The sequence below is a fragment of the Humulus lupulus genome, chromosome 1 (assembly GCF_963169125.1).
Source record: "Humulus lupulus chromosome 1, drHumLupu1.1, whole genome shotgun sequence".
In the NCBI taxonomy this organism is placed as follows: Eukaryota; Viridiplantae; Streptophyta; class Magnoliopsida; order Rosales; family Cannabaceae; genus Humulus; species Humulus lupulus.
In genome coordinates this window covers 80,840,640-80,861,190 of record NC_084793.1, presented here as the reverse complement: position 1 = coordinate 80,861,190, position 20,551 = coordinate 80,840,640, and positions in this window count along the sequence as shown.

Below are 20,551 nucleotides of genomic sequence, written 5' to 3'. Positions count from 1 at the left end.
CGCCGCAGCCTGCCTCTACCTTCAAACCCCCCAGGCTCGCATTTCCCTTCGCAGGTCGCGGCTCACCAAAAAAAAGCTGTGGCTCAGCCCCACAAACCCAGAATTGTCTGGGTTTTTCTTCAGCCGAACCCAACTAAAACTCATCCAATTCCATCCTAATCTTCCAATTCAATTCCCACAATCTAAAAACTCCTTCTCACCAACCAAACCCCATTAATTACCATAGTAAAACTCATCAAAATTCTCAAACCCAACCTCCCAACTATCAAGCATGTGTAAACTTAAACTTCAGTCAATAACCACAGAAACATCAAGAGAAGTTGAGTTTAAATCTTACCTTAGAGATGAAAAACGCCCTTGAACTAATCCCCAAGTCTAACACCTTGATTCCTAAGCTTTGATCTTCAATTTCCCCAAAAATTCCTCAAGCTTCCATGGTGCATAGAGAAAACGAGGGAGGGAGAAAGGGAGATATTCTGCTGTATTTTTCCTTCCTTTAATTTCCTTAATCTTCTAAAAAATTCCCAGCTCACCTTACACTATACTTGGAGAGAAAATGACTAATTTGCCCCTTGCCCTTAGCTTATTCATCAAGTGTTCACAAGGGCAATTTTGTCCTTTGCCTCAAATCCCACTATCCACAATTTACATCCTATAATTCCCGTTACTTCCAATATTCTCACATGATTACCAATAAATTCTCGTTACCCACTAATTCCCGGTAATGTACCAAATTACTAAGATACCCCTAAGCTCACACCGAGCAGGGTATTAAAACCCTGCTGTGACTTTTCCGCTAACTTGCTCATCGGGATCGCCTCTCGTTGAGTAACCCAAATATATCCACATAATAATGTGGTCTCAATCACACACACACATATTTGCATTTATTCCCCGAACGGGTCAAATTACTGAAATACCCTTCTTATAAGAAACGAGCCCACATACACATATTTAATATCTCTAACATGCAAACATAATTATATTATAATATAATTCACATAATAACTCAATTATTGCCTCCCGGTCCCCTAATCCAGGCACTAAGCCACATTAGGAAATTTGGGATGTTACAACTATTCCCTCCTTATAGGAATTTCGTACTCAAAATTTTACCTGAACAACTCAGGATACTGATCCCGCATAGTTGACTCCAACTCCTAGGTTGCCTCCTCGACCTCGCTGTTCCTCCATAATACCTTCACTAAAGGTATAACTTTATTCCTCAGAACCTTGTCCTTCTTATCTAATATCTGGACTGGCTGCTCCTCGAAGGACAAATCCGTCTACAGCTCCAGATCTTCATAACTCAACACATGAGTCTCGTCAGAAACATACTTCCGCAGCATCGAAATATGAAACACATTGTGCACGGCCGACAACGCCGGAGGTAATGCCAACCTATAGGCCACCTGACCGATCCTTTCCAAAATCTCAAATGGTCCTACGAATCTAGGGCTCAGATTGCCCTTCTTGCCAAATCTTCTCACCCCCTTGAACGGTGAGACTCTAAGGAAGACATAGTCTCCCACCTGGAACTCCACGTTCCTACGCTTCGGATTCGTATAACTTCTCTATCTACTCTGCGATACGAGCATCCGAGCTCTGATCTTTTTTCTATAACTTCATTGGTCCTCTAAACTGCCTCAAGACCCAAGTATCTGCACTCACCCAACTCATCCCAATGAATAGGTGATCTGCACTTCCTACCATACATCATCTCATAAGGAGCCACTCCAATGGTCGCCTGATAGCTGTTGTTGTAGGAAAACTCTATTAGAGGTAAATACTTACTCCAAGACCCCTCCAAATCCAGTACACATGCTCTCAACATGTCCTCCAGTATCTGGATAGTCCTCTCAGACTGACCATCGGTTTGAGAATGATACGTTGTACTAAACTTTAGTTGCGTGCCCATTGCCTTCTACAAACTTCCCCAGAACTTGGAAGTAAATGTGGGATCTTGGTCTAACATAATCGACCTTGGAGCTCCATGAAGACATACTATCTCTTTTACATAGAGATCTGCATATTGGTCAGCGGTATAGGTCGTCCTCACTGGTAGAAAGTGAGCTGATTTGGTATGTCTGTCTACAATCACCCATATTGTATCATGTTGACCCACCATCTTAGGCAATCCCACCACAAAATCTATTGTGATGTCTTCCCATTTCCATTATGGAATATCTAAGGGTTGTAATAATCCTGTAGGTCTCTGATGTTCAGCTTTGATCTGCTGACACGTCAGACACTTGGCTACATACTCAGTTACATCACCCTTCATCCTCGGCCACCAATACAAAGTTCTTAAGTCCCGATACATCTTGGTGGTGCCGGGATGCAAGGAATACGGGGTGGTATGAGATTCATCCAGAATCTCTCATCTAATAATAGCATCCATCGGAACACAAATCCGACCCTTTTATCTTAGCAGGCCCATGTCAGATATAGAATAGTCCCTAGCTGCTCCAGCTAGAACATCCTCTCTAACCTTCACCAACTGTGGCTCTTGTAACTGACTCTCCTTTATCCATTCTAGGAGAGTAAACTGCAGGGTAATATTGGCTAACTGGCCCACTACTAAATCAATCCATGCTCTGGTCATATCCTCTGCTAATTCTTTGGATATCTGTCTCACACTATACAACTGCCTTGGACCTCTCCGGCTTAGGGCAGCAGCCACCACATTGGCTTTCCCTGGATGATAAAGAATATCACAATCATAGTCTTTCACCAGTTCCAACCAATGCCTCTGTCTCATATTCAAATCCTTATGTGTAAAGAAGTACTTAAGGCTCTTGTGGTCTGCATATATCTCACACTTCTCCCCATAAAGGTAATGCCTCCATACCTTCAATGCAAAAACCACTGCTGCCAACTCCAAATCATGGGTTGGGTATCTCTACTCGTAATCCTTTAACTGTCATGATGCATAGGAAATCACCTTCTCTGCTTGCATAAGGACACAGCCTAGCCCCTGTCTCGAAGCATCACAGTAAACCATAAACTTCTCCTGACCAGTCGGAAGACTCAAGATTGGGGTGGTGATCAAACGCTACTTTAACTCCTGGAATCTATTCTCACATCTATCTGTCCACGTAAAATTCTGGTTCTTACGTGTTAATTCTGTCAATGGGGATGATATTCTTGAGAATCCTTCCACAAATTTCCTGTAATAGCCTGCCAACCCAAGGAAGCTACTAATCTCGGAGGCATTCCTTGGCCTTGGCTAGTTCTTAACAGCTTCAATCTTAGATGGGTCTACATTGATCCCATCTCTACTAACGATATGACCTAAGAATGTCACCTGAGGTAACCAGAACTCACACTTCTTAAACTTCGTGAATAGCTTATGTTCTCTCAGTCTCTACAAGACCAACCTGAGGTGTTGCTCATGCTCCTCCTCTGACTGTGAATAAATCAAGATATCATCAATGAAGATGATCACGAACTGGTCCAGATAGTCCTTGAACACTCTATTCATTAGGTCCATAAAAGCTGCCGAGGCGTTAGTCAAACCAAATGACATAACAAGAAACTCATAGTGCCCATATCTAGTACGGAAAGCTATCTTGGGTATGTCTTCGTCCTTAATTCTCAACTGATGATAACCAGATCGAAGGTCTATCTTTGAGAATACCATTTTACCTTGCAGTTGATCAAATAAGTCATATATCCTTGGTAGAGGATACTTGTTCTTGATGGTCAGCTTATTCAGTTCTCTATAGTCTATACACATCCTTAATGAACTGTCCTTCTTCTTCACAAATAACACTGGTGCACCCCATGGTGAGAAACTGAGTCTAATAAAACCCAGATCCAAAAACTCCTGTAACTGCACCTTGAGTTCCCTTAACTCTGCTGGGGCCATTCTGTAAGGTGCCCTAGACACTAGCTCTGATCCTGGTGCCAGCTCAATAACAAAATCAATCTCTCTGCGCGGCTGCAACCCTGGTAAATCCTCTGGGAACACATCCAGGAATTCACAGACCAACCTAGTCTCCGATGGTCCCACTGGCATGACCTGTGTGGTATCCACCACATTGGCTAGGAATCCTATGCAGCCTTTCTGTAATAGGTCTCTAGCCCTTAATGTTGAAATCATAGGTATTCGGGGTCCATGCACAGTGCCAACAAATATGAAAGGTTCCTCACCCTCAAGTTCAAAAGTTACCATCTTCTTTTTACAATCAATGGTTGCTATATATCTAGTTAACTAGTCCATTCCCAAAATCATGTCAAAGTCAGACCTAGCTAATTCTATCAAATCAACCGATAACTCCCTGCCATCTACCATCACTGGTAAAGACTTGACCCATCTCCTGGAAACCACAAATTCCCCAGTGGGTAGTAATGTCCCAAATCCCACAGCATAAAACTCACAGGGCCTACACAAACTATCAATAATCCTACTAGATACATAAGATTGTGTAGCACCAAAATCAATCAGCACAGAATAAGATATGCCAGCACTAGAAAGCTGACCTGTGACCACTGAGGGCCTAGCCTCAGCCTCAGCTTGTGTCAATGCAAATACTCGAGATGGTGTCGAACTATCTGGCTTCTTGGATTCTTCTTTCTTCAGTCTTGGGAAATCCTTCTTACGATGCCCCACAAGTCCACATACAAAACAGGCCTTCACCCGACACTCACCCAGATGACGTCTCCTGCATCTGGTACATTCTAGATATGTCTTCCAGTTCTCATTGCCACCCTGGTGGCCAATCTGAGCACCCTGTGGCCTCCTATCAAGTCTAGGAGCTAAACTGGTGTCCGGAGTCTTCCTTTTCTGATCACTGGAGCCTCCGCCCCTACTTACTCCTGAGAAGGGAGGTCCCATCCTCCTCATATCTCTCCTGGCTGCACTATCACGCTAAATCTTATTCTCAGCACCCTCTGCAGTAAGGGCTCTCTCCACTTCCTGAGCGTATGTCGTCACTTTAAGTACAGTGGTAATTCTGACATCCTGGGCTATCATAGGCTGCAGTCTCTGAAGGAATCTTTCCTTCCTTGTCCCATCAGTGGGCACCAAGTCTGGAGTGAACTTGGCTAACCTATCGAATTTCAGGGCATACTTGGTCACCGACATATTCACTTGCAAAAGTTTACTGAACTCCTCAGCCTTTGCAGCTTTAACAGCCTCATTGTAATACTTTTCATTGAAGAGGGTTTTAAACTCTTCCCACCCCATTGTGGTTACATTTCTAGTTTGGGATACCACCTCCCACTAGATTCGGGCATCTTCCCAAAACATATATGTGGCACAGGCCACTCTTTCATTGCCCACAACTCTCATGAAGTCCAAAATAGAAGTAATCATGGCCATCCACTACTCTGCCTTAAGTGGATCTGCACCACCCTAAAAAATCGGAGGGTGCTGCTTCCTGAACCGCTCATATACCAACTCCCAGCGGTTCTCCAACTCTGTCTACTGTGGTACGGTCAGTACTGGAACAGCAGATGGGGCCCCTGATGCAGCGTTCCCAGCTAGAACCTGCTGTTGGCTCAATTGTAGTATCTCTTCACTCTGTCTCTGCAGTTGAGCCTGCAAGTCTGCAAGCACCTGTTGCCAGTTCTCAGGGGCTGGCGGAGGGTTTTGACCCTGATCATTACTTTCGGCCTTATTCCCAACGCTGGCTGGCTCATTAGATTGCCTTGGAAGCATACTTCCAAGTTTATCTGCAATCAATGACTCAGCTTATCAGACAGTAACAACGGTATCTCACATCAACCCACGGTTCAAAACCGATCGAATAAGCATCCACATGCATTGACAATGCTAATAAGCATCCCTATAGTTCTCATATAGTAATCATGCTAATAAGCAGAGAAATTCACGATATCACTTAAACAAGATGCTAATAAGCATATTCTTGGCATGCATAACCACTTAGCAATGCTAATAAACATTTTCCTTAGCATGTAACGGCGCTGATAAGCGTCCTCTATCCTGGGTAAACATACAGAACTGCTAATAAGTGTTTCTAACATTCATCAAGTTCAATGATGCTAATAAGCAATCCTATAGAATTTACTAATACCTATCATGCTAATAAACACGTTCTCAACCTACATACAGTAGTCAAGGGCCAAGCCCTATCAGAATAATTCATGCTTCTTATTTAGACTAGCAGATAAAGCACACATAATTCATTTGAGCAAACATACACATAACTATATTAATAGTTACCTAACCCTGAGTCGAGCTTGTCTTTAGCAGTGAATGTACATGCCCAGTCCAACATCTGGAACCCTTAAACCTTGGCTGCTCTGATACCAAGTTGTAACGCCCTGCTAATTAGGGTCCGTCACCGAGTGTGTTTAAAACCAGTGCTGGACTTGCTAAACAAGTCATTTGGACTAAACGTGTGATTAAGCCACCAAAGGTTTAGGTATTAAAATTTTTGGTCAACTCATAAGTATTTTCATTAAGTTAAAAGCATGTTCTTTACACGGGATCCCCAAAAACATCAGTTTAAAAGTTAGTTACAACACTCAAGTTACACAATAAGCCGACCTAGGCAGCAAAAGTTGGGTTTAACCCTAGTTCCCTTGAGCATCTCGGCCGTGGTGGTCGAGCGGACTACATATGTGTTAGGAGTGTGTCCTAAAAGCATGTAAAGACATTTGTTTTTCTGTGAATAAATAAATACAATAGTTTATTATTATTGTTATATTTAGATTGTTAAATTATTGTTTGAAATTTTTTGTAAATATCAGAAAAATTCCATATTCATTATTGAGGATGTGATCTTGTATTAGTACGAGAGAATTAAGATCACATGAATGAATAAAAATAGTCAACAACAACAAATTAAAGTTATAGAATTCTTTAATTGGAGTTGTAAGTACGGTTTACTGAGTATCATAATGATACAAATAATCTAGATTCAGATTATTGATGTGGAAAGACATCTCGGTAAAGGTTCTTTATATAATATGATTATATATGACATGGACCGATATGAATTAAAGTCTTTATCCAAAAACCATTTAACAATAAGACTTGTAATTCATATCATAACTGATGATCATTTATAGATCAATCTAAATCCTGAGTGTTCATGAACTCTTGTTCATGTTTATTAAATCTTTTGATTCATTCGTTAAGGTATCTTCAAAGAATGAGGCTAATGACTTTTGTTTTGGAGATTTAATATCATGGATGGCTGGGAACATTTATCAACAATACGGAATCTAATCTTTCCTAACGAATCGTATATTAGTTCCCTTAAGGGTTAATTCTGGAACTGGATGATTTTGAGCTCAAATCTATAATTAGATTATAGATAAATTATTCACTAGTGAATTAACGGTACTTAAGGAATAACTAGTAAATTAGAAATGTAAAATGGTAATTCTTCCATTATTCTTCCATTCTAATTTATGAACTAATTAATTAGAGGGCTGAACTATTGTAAGATGGTTATATCAATGGACGACTTAAGAAAATATTTCTATAAAAGTATATCTATAACATAAATAGTGCAATTCTGAATTTATAATGGATTAATATCAGAATTAATAAATTAACTATTATAATTAAAAAGTTTAATTATTTAGTTTATTTATTAAAGCTTAATGTTATAGGTCCATGGTCCCCGAAATGGCTCAAACAATCATTGACAAAGGTAAATACAAAAATGGGCAAAAAGGACTTATGTGATAAGTAAAATATTTTTCTGTGTATCAAACATAATTATTGTTTAATTATGTGTTATTAATTAATTAAGAATTAATTAATTATTTGATTTAACAAAAATATAATTAATTTTGAATTAATTTATTTTTGGGATTTTTGGGATTTAAATAATAATAAAAATTGAGAAAAATCATGTGCCATCACTGGCATGTGGTACACGTGTAGCACAGTGCACAATCACTGTGCTACACGCATAAGAGACTGTGATTAGTTTCTAGGTTCTACAATTTTAGTTATTTAAATATTAAATAAATAATGAGATATTGTAATTTGATTAAAATATTATTATTTAAACAAAAATCTGATAACTGATTAGTTATTTTCAAATTGTTTAAAATAACTAAGATTTTATTTTAATATATGGGATATATTAAATATAGGATATCAGTTTTACAGAACGTAACTTTTCAAGGATAGAAAAATATCTAGAAATCTCTCTCAGAGAAAGAGAACAGTGATACATACAAAAGTCACTGTTCTTCACAAAACCTAGGTTCGAACTTTATCAGATCTCATGTGTTGAGAACATCTGATAAATAGATTTTGCCTATTATTTGTATAGCGAGCCCACACTCGTTCTTTGTGTGCTGAGAACATTTTGGAAGATCTTGGTGTGAGATCTCAAGGATTTAGCCATACAAAAAGATAGCAACAAGGAAGGACCTGAGGTAATTTTTCTATTCATGTCTTTGATTCAATATATATATATGCATGTGAAGAAGTAGACCTAGAAATCTTATGGGATTAAACGAACAATTTGATTGTTGTTCCGCTGTGCATAATCTCTGATTTGATCAATAAAAACCAACAATATGTACATATCACGGATATTGCCCTCCGACTCATGGCTAGTTGAGCTTCTCTTTACCTTTACCTGCACCACAAAGCACCTGTGAGCCAGAAGACTCAGCAAGAAAACATGTTTAACAATTCACATAATAAAATGCCTATCAAGCAGTAATAACTGAAGCTGGTGTGTTTATTAAGCAAACTGGTAACCATGGAGTCACGCAAGTGCATATCGCACTTTCTTTCAAGTTGTTGGCATCCGAGCCAGTCAAGTGCGTGTCGCACTCCCAGGGTGGCCCAGCCATGGTGGCCTGCACTCCACGTGCATTATGCCAATCTTATCTTATAAACTAAGTTCTTTCAGCCCTTGACTTATAATTCAAGCCACCATGTGCCTCCAACTTATAAGTTGAAGCCTTGGGACTCTCGACTTATAAGGCGAGTCTCCCGGAGTCCAATATACTCTCAACTAATAAATTGATATTCACTTAACATTCTAATCACCCTCTGGTTTATAAACCAAGCTTCACAGTCACAATAGACAATCATATATTTCACATAGCATTCATATCAACAATTACGATGCATTATAATACATTCCAATGACAGTCATAGGCATAATCATAATTATGCGCGTTACAGTGTACCAAATCAGATATTTGCAAACATAATTACAATCATGTTCATTAACAAAGTCAAAGCCTTATCCATCTGCATATTCACCACATTGATTAAGCTCTAATCACGAATTCACATAACGAGTGCAGTTTTCTTACCTTCGGTCTGTATGCAAGTTACTAGCGACGCCCCTTTGAGTACGATCCCCGATTCAAGCCCTTAGTGTAAACCTAGTCACAACCGTAATAAGGAAGTTCCATCAACAGCAAGTAAATAAAAGCTGCCAAACCAAATCTTAGCCTCCGGGACATCGAATTCCACTTAACAAGGAAGTAGAATCGATCCCGAGCCCAAATGGTTAAGTCCCCCAACCTAAAAATCCCATTAAGGCCAAATTTCCCCTTAAGGGCCGCGGCCCCAAGAACCCGAGCCACAGCCCGCCTCTAATTCCAGAGGCTCAGCCTCCCTGGAAATCCAACGCGCGCTGCGGTGCACCCCTGAGGCGCCGCGGCCCGCCTCTGCCTCCGAGCCCTCCTAACTTGCATTTCCCTTCGTAGGCTGCGGCTTAGCCCCACGAACCCAGAATTTTCTAGGTTTTTCTTCAGTCGAACCCAACTAAAACTCATCCAATTTCATCCTAATCTTCCAATTCAATTCCCATAATCTAAAAACTCCTTCTCACCAACCAAATCCAGTTAATTACCATAGTAAAACTCATTAAAATTCTCAAACCCAACCTCCCAACTATCGATCATGCATAAACTTAAACTTCAGTCAATAACCACAGAAACATCAAGAGAAGTTGAGTTTAAATCTTACCTCAGAGATGAAAAATGCCCTTGAACTAATCCCCAAGTCTAACACCTTGATTCCTAAACTTTGATCTTCAATTTCCCCAAAACTTCCTCAAGCTTCCATGGTGCATAGAGAAAACGAGGGAGGGAGAAAGGGAGAGTTGCTGCTTTATTTTTCCTTCCTTTAATTTCCTTAATCTTCTAAAAAAATTCCCAGCTCACCTTACACTATACTTGGAGAGAAAATGGCTAATTTTCCCCTTGCCCTTAGCTTATTCATCAAGTGTTCACAAGGGCAATTTTGTCTTTTGCCTCAAATCCCACTATCCACAATTTACATCCTATAATTCCCGTTACTTCCAATATTCTCACACGATTACCAATAAATTCTCGTTACCCACTAATTCCCGGTAATGTACCAAATTACTAAGATACCCCTAAGCTCACCCTGAGTCAGGTATTAAAACCCCGTTGTGACTTTTTTGCTAACTTGCTCATCGGGATCGCCACTCATTGAGTAACCCAAATATATCCACATAATAATGTGGTCTCAATCACACACACACACACACACACATATTTGCATTTATTCCCCGAACGGGTCAAATTACTGAAATACCCTTCTTATAAGAAACGGGCCCACATACACATATTTAATATCTCTAACATGAAAACATAATTATATTATAATATAATTCACATAATGACTCAATTATTGCCTCCCGACCCCCTAATCCAGGCACTAAGCTACATTAGGAAATTGGGGATGTTACAGAACCTCCCTGCTCTTTCTCTCACAAGTACACTTCTCTCTCACCCTCTTCTCTTATACGATTCCCACCTCTTCTCTCTTGAGGTTGTTGGGTGCTTGAAGAACTAGATGACCAAGCTAAGGAGAAACCAGCTGGGCCCAAGGCTGATTTTTGGCTGAGAAGTCTTGAGGAAAACTGAAGCAATCATACAGGGAGTTCAGCTGGTATCTTAGGTGGGTTCAACTCATGAATTGAAGGTTATGGCTGAGGACTTTACAGCTAGTTGAGGTAAGCTTTAATAATTGAACTTGTTGAAGGTTTTTGATTGATTAGGGAAGAGTTAGATTGGTTTTGTGGGATGAATTTCTGTTGACCTGGAGCAATAGTTTAAGTATAATTGCCTGGATTTTGAGCTCAAAATTTATGATTTAGAGATTCAAACTTGTAGCTAAGTTTAATTGAGATTGGGTGGCTGTTGGTAGAAAATTCTGGGTGAGAGCTTAGTAGTATGTGGCTGGGAAGAAGAAGAAGAGGAAACACATAATTTTCTAGGTCGAAGGGGGCATGCCGCGAGCTGAGCAGGGGGCGTCGCGGCGCGTGTGGCACTTCTGGCCTGGGTGTTCTCTGATTTGGGGGCACTCCGCGACTTGCCTGGCTAAGTCGTGACCCGCCTCCTCTTTGGCATGGGAGCTTGCTCTCTGACTTGGGGCAAGTCGCGACTTACTGAACCAAGTCGTGACCCGCCTAGGAGGTTTGGTCTTGGAAGAGTTCTAAGTATTATTAAGGCTCGAAGGTTCAAACCTAGGGGCTTGGGAAAGTTTCTACTACCCAGTTTAGTAGAAATTGAGGTCCCGGAGGCTAGTTTTGTTCCCTAGGTATTTTATTTCTGATTGGAAGTTGATAGATATTTATGGCCTTTGTGACAAGGTTTATCGTCGAGGCTTGAGGCTAAGGACCGTGCTCGGAACCAGTTCACCTTCTCTGCTCATAATCAAAGGTAAGAAAACTGCACCTGGTTGTGTGATTATATTGGGACTAAGAATTCCCTATACTTGTATGTGATGTTGTATGATGGTATTATGCCATGTGAGTATGAAATAAATGACCTAAGAATGCCGGAATCAATATTGGTGCACAAGGACGCGGCTCGGCCACTAGTTGCTAAGGTTAATTAAATAATCACTGAGCTTGGCCTAAGCAAGCCAGAGTCAGTGGGTTGAACACTGGGCTCGGCCTAAGTGGGCAGAAGACAGTGACTTAAGCAGAGAGTGCGGCCTAAGGGCGTCGACCCTAGTTATTGAATGGTATGATTACTATGTTAATCTGATGATTATGACATGTTAAATACTTGGTTAAGAGACTGTTGATTTGTCAGTTATTATCATTGATTATGTGAATGTTGTGGATTGCAAAATATCTGGTTATGCTTGGTGAATTATTTGGTTATCGATATTGATTGTGCTATGATGTCATAGTTTTCTTGTTGGGCCTCGGCTCACAAGTGCTACGTGGTGTAGGTAAAGGAAAGGGTAAGATGAATCGACCATGGGTTGGAGAGCTCTGGTGCCAAGGTGTACACTGTCAGTTGCTCGGTCGCCATGGTCGAGGGATTGTATAGGAACGAAAACCTAAAATGTGTATTTTTCCATTAGAGTAGCCTAAATTGTTTATAACTTTTGGAAATTTTGTAAATATGATCTTTAATCCCTGTTCTTGGGATCCCATGTACTAAACGTTTATTTTAATGAAAATTATCTATTTATGACCAAAGTCTTTAAAACCTAACGTGTTTATGACTTTAGGATCACAATTTCATTTGAATGACTTGATTAGCACTGCACTATTTTAAACACATAGTGTAACGGTCTTGGTTATCCAGGGCATTACAGGTAAAGGGGAAGAAAAACTCATCCAACCTTGAGTGGAGAGCTTAGGTGGCGATGTGTACATATGTGGCCGCTTGACCACCATGGCCAAGGTGTTTCTCAGGTGAACTAGGGTTTAACCCTATTTTTGCCGCTTAGGTCGGCGAAATGTAACTTTTGAGTTGTAATGACCATTTTGGATTGTAAACAACTTTGTAAACATTTTTATGGGATCCCATGTACAGTTTAATGTTTTTAGTAAAATATATCCATTCCTTTTGACCAAGATTTTAACCCTGGTCGATTAATAACACCTAGATGCACGTTTATAGCCTAATGACTCGTTTAGCGAGTTAAGCATTATTTAAAGTACACAGTGTGACGGTCTTGGCTAACCAGGGCATTACAATACTGATATGGCCTGACCCTTTACTGCTATGTGATTATGATGAGGCGTGCTTATTAGCATTGCTAATGTATGTGAATAAATGTTTAAATGCTTGTGTGCATCTTGGTTGTATATTGTTGGTTGAGTTTTGATATTGGACCATGGAAAGAATGCTAACCTGTCATCATTGCCTGACTGCTGAGTCTTTGATTGCAGATAAACTTGGACAGCTATGCGTCCAAGGCAATCAATACGACTAGCTAGCACTAGGGTCGAGGCTAGAGATGATGAGCAAGGCCAGAACCTTCTGCTAGTCCCTGAGAACTGGTAGCAGATGCTTGCTAATATGAAAGCCAGGCTATAGAGTCAGGAAGAGTAGATTCGCCTTCTGAGATAACATGCTTCATCCGGGAGTTCTGCACCTATTGTGGCACCAGATATACAACCACCTGAGGTTGGGAACAAGTGGGAGCCACTTTATGAATGGTTCAGGAGACAGCATCCTCCAGTCTTTGAGGGAGGACCAGATCCACTGACGGCCAAACATTGGATGAGTATGATCACCTCCATCCTAGATTTTATGTGGGTGGAAGGTAGTGACAGGGTGGCCTATGCCACCTATATTCTTAGAGGATGCCCGTATTTGGTGGGAGGTGGCATCATAGACTCAGGATGTTTCTACTCTGAGCTGGGATAGGTTCAGAGATTTGTTCAACTAGAAGTATTACAACGTTGCCGTCAGCGCAGCAAAGGTGAATGAGTTCATGGAATTGGTACAAGGCACCATGACAGTTACTGAGTATGATAGCCCGAGATGTGAGGATCACATCAGTACCTGGGCAGACGACTTATGTTGAGGCTGTAACGACCCAAAATTCACTAATAAGGCTTAAGGGCCTTGATTAGCATGCCAGGAGGGTATAATTGGTATAAGTATGATTTTATGATTAAATGCATGAGTATGTTGCATGCATGATTATATGGATATATTATATGCATATTTATGAGTATTAGATATGCATGTGGGCCCTTTATAGCTTATAAGGGCATATCTGTAATTTTGGCCCACATAGGGCATAAATGTGATTATTTGTGATAAATTGTTAAGACCACATTATTATGTGGATATATTTGCAGTATATGGCACGAGACGGTCCTAGTGAGCGGATTAGCAAAATAGTCACAGCGGGGTTTAATACCCGGCTCGGTGGGAGCCTATGGGTATTTTTGGGAATTTAGAGGATATTTTGTGATTTATAAATATTTAATAAGATTTGGTAATTAACTGGACATAAAGGGATTAATTTGTAGATATTAGGTGCACTCAAGGAATTAGCGGGAATTGGGGCAGAATGACCATTTTACCCCTTTGGTACCCTTAGAGGATTAGTAGGCTTGATGGGCAAAATAGTCTTTAGTTAAGGAAAGTATATACTCAACAAACACTTAAGATTAATTCAGAAGGTAGTAGACACTCTCAATTTTCACTCTCCTTCCCCCTCACGATTCTCTCTCTCATTCTCTTTACACTTTGAAGCTAAGGGAAGAAAAGAAAGGGGCAGAAAAGTTTAAGCTTGAAGCTGGACTTTTGGAAGGAATTTGGAGGAATTGAATCTTTGGAAACCAGGGGGTTTTAGTTGGGACTTAAAAGATTGGAGGTTGTAGCTTGAGGAAATTCAATCATAATTGAGGTAAGTTCCTTATCACTAGTCATGTCAAGAAATTCTAGTTTTGGTGTGGAATTAGACTGGGTTTTGGGTAATAAATAGTTGATGATTTGGGGTAAAAACTTCAGTATGTATTGTTATGATTTTGTGTTTAATTGGATGATTAAAAGTCTTAGATTCTTAGCTAAACTTGCTTTGGTTGGGAGGTTCTTCTAAGTTGAATTATGGGAAAATTTGGCTGGGAGAAGTGTGAAGAAAACCCAAAATTTCTGGGTTCGAAGGGAACACGCCGCGACCCAGCTCTAGGGAACCGTAGTGCGTGTGCCCAAAAGGGCCTGGGTATGATCTCTGACTTCGGGGTGCTCCGCGACCTTAAGAGGCAAGTCGTGGCCCGCCTCCCCTGTGGCCTAGGATTTGTGGTTTCTGACTTGGTGGCGAGCCGCGGCCCTTAGGGCCAAGTCGCATCCTGCCTAGGAGGTTTTGTATAGGATTGGTTTTAAGAATAGTGGGGCTCGGGGATTCAAACATAGGCACTCGGGACAATTTCTACCACCAAGTGATTGTCATTGATTAATTGAATATTCCTACTCTATTTTATGTTTATATGAGATAAGCTTGATTGAATATTCTTATTGTTACATGTGATTGTTGTTTTGGTTTTCTTGCTGGGCCTTGGCTCACAGGTGCTACGTGGTGTAGGTAAAGGCAAGGGTAAGCTGGATCAACCATGAGTTGGAAAGCTCTGGGGGCGAGGTGTACATTGTCAGCTGCTCTTCCACCACAGCCGAGGGAAAGTACAGGGACATAAGCCTAAAAATGTGTATTTTTCCATTAGAGTGGCCACTAATTGTATATAACTTTTGAGAGTTTGTAAATTAACACTTAAACCCTGTTTTGGGATCCCATGTACCAAACACCTATTTTAATGAAAAAATTAACCGTTTATGATCAAAATCTTTTCACCCTAATCCAATTGTTGACCTTAGGAACACATTTTTAATAAAATGACTTGATTAGCAAGTCCTGCACTATATTAACTACACAGTGTAACAGTCTTGGTTATCCAAGGCGTTACAACTTGGTATCAAAGCCTTCTAGGTTTAAGGGTTCCTGAAGCTTGGCTGCACATGTATACTCGCCACTAAAGACAAGCTCGACTCAAGGTTTGTTAATTGCATACATGTGATTATATCCTTAGATGACTGAATGAATATAAATTCTTTAAATTGCATGATTAATAGAGAGCATGAGATACTGATAAGGCTTGGCCCTTGGCTAATGTGTGACTATAATGAGGCGTGCTTTTAAGCATTTTGTTGCATGTGAATAGATATTTTAATGATTGTTTGCATCTTGATTTCTTGTGGTTGGTTGAGTTCTGATGGTGAACTATGGAAAGATTGTTACCCCGTCATCATTTTCTGACCGCCAAGTCGTTGATTGCATATAAACTTGGATAACTATGCGTCCAAGGTGATCTATACGACTAGCCAACACAGGGTCTAAGGATAGAGATGATGACCAGGGCCAGAACCCTCCGCCAGTCCTTGAGAACTGGCAGCAGATACTTGCAGACATACAAGCCCGATTACAGAGCCAGGAAGAGCAGATCCATCTTCTAAGAAAGCAAGCTCCATCAGAGAGTGTTGCATCTATTGTGCCATCTGTTGCGGCACTAGTTATACAGACACCTGAGGTTGGGAGCAGGTGGGAGCCACTGTATGAGCGGTTCAGGAGACAACATCCTCCAACCTTTGAGGGAGGACCAAATCCACTGAAGGCTGAACAATGGATGAGTATGATTACTTATATCTTGGATTTCATGAGGGTAGAAGGTAATGACAGGGTGGCTTGTGCCACCTATATGCTTAGAGAGGATGCCCGTATTTGGTGGGAAGTGTTGGCAAAACTTATACAAGATCTTTATTTATTTTCTTGTAGATCTAATATTATAATATGAGATAACCTAGAACGTGCTTCTAAAATTGAATTTAAAGAGAAACAAAGACAAAAATACTTACAGTATACGCAGCGGAATGAAAGAGTCCTTCCTTCAGTTTCTCTGTCTCTTGTATCATTTTTGTCGCAGGGTATTATTAAGAAACTGAACCGATCTTCTATTTTTTTCACAGTCTTCCAATGTATCCATAGAATCACCTAGACTAGTGTGGGAAATTCTCAACACATGAGATATATATAGAGAGAAGAAGAGAAAATAACAAAGAGGCTTAGAAAATGACTTGTGTTTAGAGAGAATCTAAAACTATAAGAAAACCAATGATTAAACTTATATGTCGTCTTAGAAATCTTAACTGGTGACTTCTCTCTAAGCACTCTTTTTATAGACTCAATTAGGCCATTTAATTTAATTAAAAAATTAATAAAATAATAGCCATTTTAAAGCCCTAGGTCGAAATTATCATGGGCTTTAGGACCATGAAATTTCCCATTTGATTATAAGCCCATTGGTCTTAAAATCAAGGCCAGTATTATTTTCTATTGAATTAATTGATTAAATAATTATTTAAATCATTTATCAAATTAATTATTTCTAATTTGAACCTTGATTTAAACTTATTTATTAATTTAGATACCAATAAATCTGCCATAATTTCTCTTTTCTTCTCAAAAATACATAACTCTGTGAAACTATCCAAAATTGACCTAGTCAACTTTGATAATTCTAATTGATAATTAAATCAATTAATTGAGACTATCTAGATGATTTTATCTAAGGTACAATGGGGACCATAGACCTATGAAATCAATCTCCAATAAGTTATCATAAATCTAACAAATAAATTTACTAACTTATTAATTCCTCGTGACTCCACTATAGACTCGAAATTGCACTTTTAATTCATAGAATGCTCTATAACAAATATAGATACGCTATTAATTATCCATTGTTACAACCATAATTGGCACTTAATCCTCTATAGATGGTCTACAATGAAATAGGACTAAAATACTGTTTTATCCCTTATTGTATTTTATCCTTAAAACACTTAGTTCCTTGTAAATGATATTTCAGTAAACTAATTTAATTACTAAAACGAGATCTCTATCATTTAACACCTTGAACCAAACTAAAAGGAAACCATCGTTTCACTTCTTCATTAGAAGCTATAGATGTTCATATCTATGATTAACACTCCCACTCAATTATACTATCGAGTTCCCAAGATGTAAGTATGGGCTAGTCCGTAGGGTAAGCTGGTAACGAACAAGTCAAAGAACTCAAATAATACAATCAGTTAGAATACTAACAACTCAAAATTGAGATTGAATTGACCTATGGTCAACTATATGATATGACTAGAATAGATAATAACGGTATGTTTACTTATCTTATTAACTGTCAATATCGGTCCTGTCCGATGTAACAAATACATCCGATCTTATCTACTTTGCTAATGTTCTGGAAATAACATAACACTGTAATGTGTAAGTAGAAAATATCGTAGATTGGCAAGTCAGTGTAAATCATGTGCACTGACTAATCTTAGGACTAACTTATTTTGAACATATAATCATATTTATATTCCACTATGATCACGTCAATATAAATAAGATTAGCTATATGTTCGGGATTTAATAGAAGTTTATATTAAACAAATAATCATGAAAATAAAACATGTGAGCAAAGTGATTGACCAAGTCAAAAAATGATTTCTATTCTTTTATTGATAATAAAATGAGATTATAAAGAATTTGAGTTTTAATTAGGGCATAAAACCCCAACAGAAAGTGGCATCACAGACTAGAGATATTTACACTTTGAGTTGGTATGAGTTCAAAGATCTATTCAACCAAAAGTATTACAATGTTTCAGTCAGGACTGTGAAAATAAATGAATTCATAGGACTAGTACAAGGCAGCATGACAGTTACAGAGTGTGCCCTGAAGTTTGATAGGCTAGCGAAGTTTGAGTCAAACTTGGCGCCTATAGATGCAGCCAGACAGGACAGATTCGACCAAGGGCTCAATGCTATGATAGTCCGGAATGTGAGGACTACCTCGGTACATGGGCAGACGACTTATGTCGAGGCAGTTGAGAAGGCACTTACTGCTGAAGAGGCAGAAAACAAGATCTGGAGGGAGAGCGCTATGAGACAGGATGTTCGCAGGGCAGTGCCTCCATCCAAAGGGTTCGATAGGGGCGGTGGCCCCAGTGATCTGAAGAGGAAGACCCCTGAAACTTCGACCATAGTTGGTTTTGATAGGAGGGGTCGGGGTGTTCAGGGTGGCCACCAGGGAGGCGGTGAGACATGGAGGAGTTACCCTGAGTGCACGAGGTGCAGGAAGCGCCATCTGGGTGAATGTCGGGCAAAGGCTTTCTATTTATGCTGGGTGGTGGGACACCTCAAGAAAGACTGACCAACAACAAAGAAGGAGGAATTAGGAAAGGTGGATAACTTGACTCCAGCTCGAGTCTTCACCTTGACGCAAGAGGAGGCCGAGGCTAGTCCCTCGGTAGTGACAGGTTAGCTTTCTAGCGCTGACTCTTCTTATACTATATTGATTGACTCTGGTGCTACACATTCGTTTGTTTCTAGTAAGGTAATTGATAGATTGTGTAGACCTAGTGAGTATTATACTGTGGGGTTTAGGACTATACTGCCTATAGGGGAACTGGTAGTTTTTAGGAGATGGATTAGAGCACTGCTAGTGATGCTAGATAGCAGGGAACTATCAGTAGACTTGATCGAGTTGAGTATGGATGATTTTGATATGATCTTGGGGATGGATTGGCTGGTTAGATATTGGGCTACTATAGACTGCAAGAAGAAGATGGTGACTTTTGAGCTTGAGGGAGAGGATCCCTTTATTTTCGTGGGTGCGGTGCATGGGCCCCGCATACCCATGATGTCATCATTGAGAGCTAGAGACCTATTACAGGGAGGTTGTATAGGTTTCCTAGCTAGTGTGGTGGATACTGCCAGAGTTATGTTAGTAGGGCCGGGAGAGACCAGGTTGGTTTGCAAGTTCTTGGAAGTATTTCCTGAGGATTTACCAGGGCTGCCGCCACACATGGAGATTTAGTTCGTCATAGAGTTAGCGCTGGGGACAGAGCCAGTGTCGATGGTGCCATAAAGGAGGAATAGCAAGGTCAAGGAAGTGACCTGGGAGCTTGAGTCAGCTATGCAGGATCAGTATCCCGATTTATTTAGGTAAATTTTGAGGAAGAAATTCTTAGTAGGAGGGAATAGTTGTAACAACCCAAAAATGCTAATAGGGTTTAGGGCCTTGATTAGCGTGCCGGAAGGGCATAATTGGATATGTATGTGATTATGTGGTTTAAATGCGTGACTATGTAGCATGCATAATATATATGATGATGTGAATATATTATATGCATGCTTATGAGTACTAGATATGCATGTGTGCCCTTTATTGTTTATAAGGGCATATCTGTAATTTTGGCCTGTTAGGGCATAAATGTGATTATATGTGATAAATGGTTGAGACCACATTATTATGTGGATATATTTGTAGTACATGGCTTGATGAGATCCTAGTGAGCGGATTAGTGAAATAGTCACAGTGGGGTTTAATACTCGGCTCGGTGTGAGCCTAGGGATATTTAAGGAACTTAGAATATAATTTCGGGTTTATTGGGTAACGAGTAAGTATTAAGTAATTATTTGGACATGTCGGGATTAATTGAGAATTGATAGGAGGACTTGAGGAGTTAGCGAGATTTGGGAAAATGACTGTTTTACCCTTAGAACAATTGGGGGGCTGAGTAGTCTTGTGGGGTATGTTAGTCTTTTTGGGCAAGGTGTGGGATCAGCTGAGGTTTAGGAAACCACAAGAGTTAATAGGAACATACTTGATATCTCTCACTCTCTCACATACACGTTTCTTTCCTCTCTCTAGAACTAAGGGGAACCTCTGAATTCTGAAGGAGAAGCTAAGAGAACAAGCTGGGAATTGAGCTGAGTTTGGACTGAGAAGAACTTGAGGAATTGA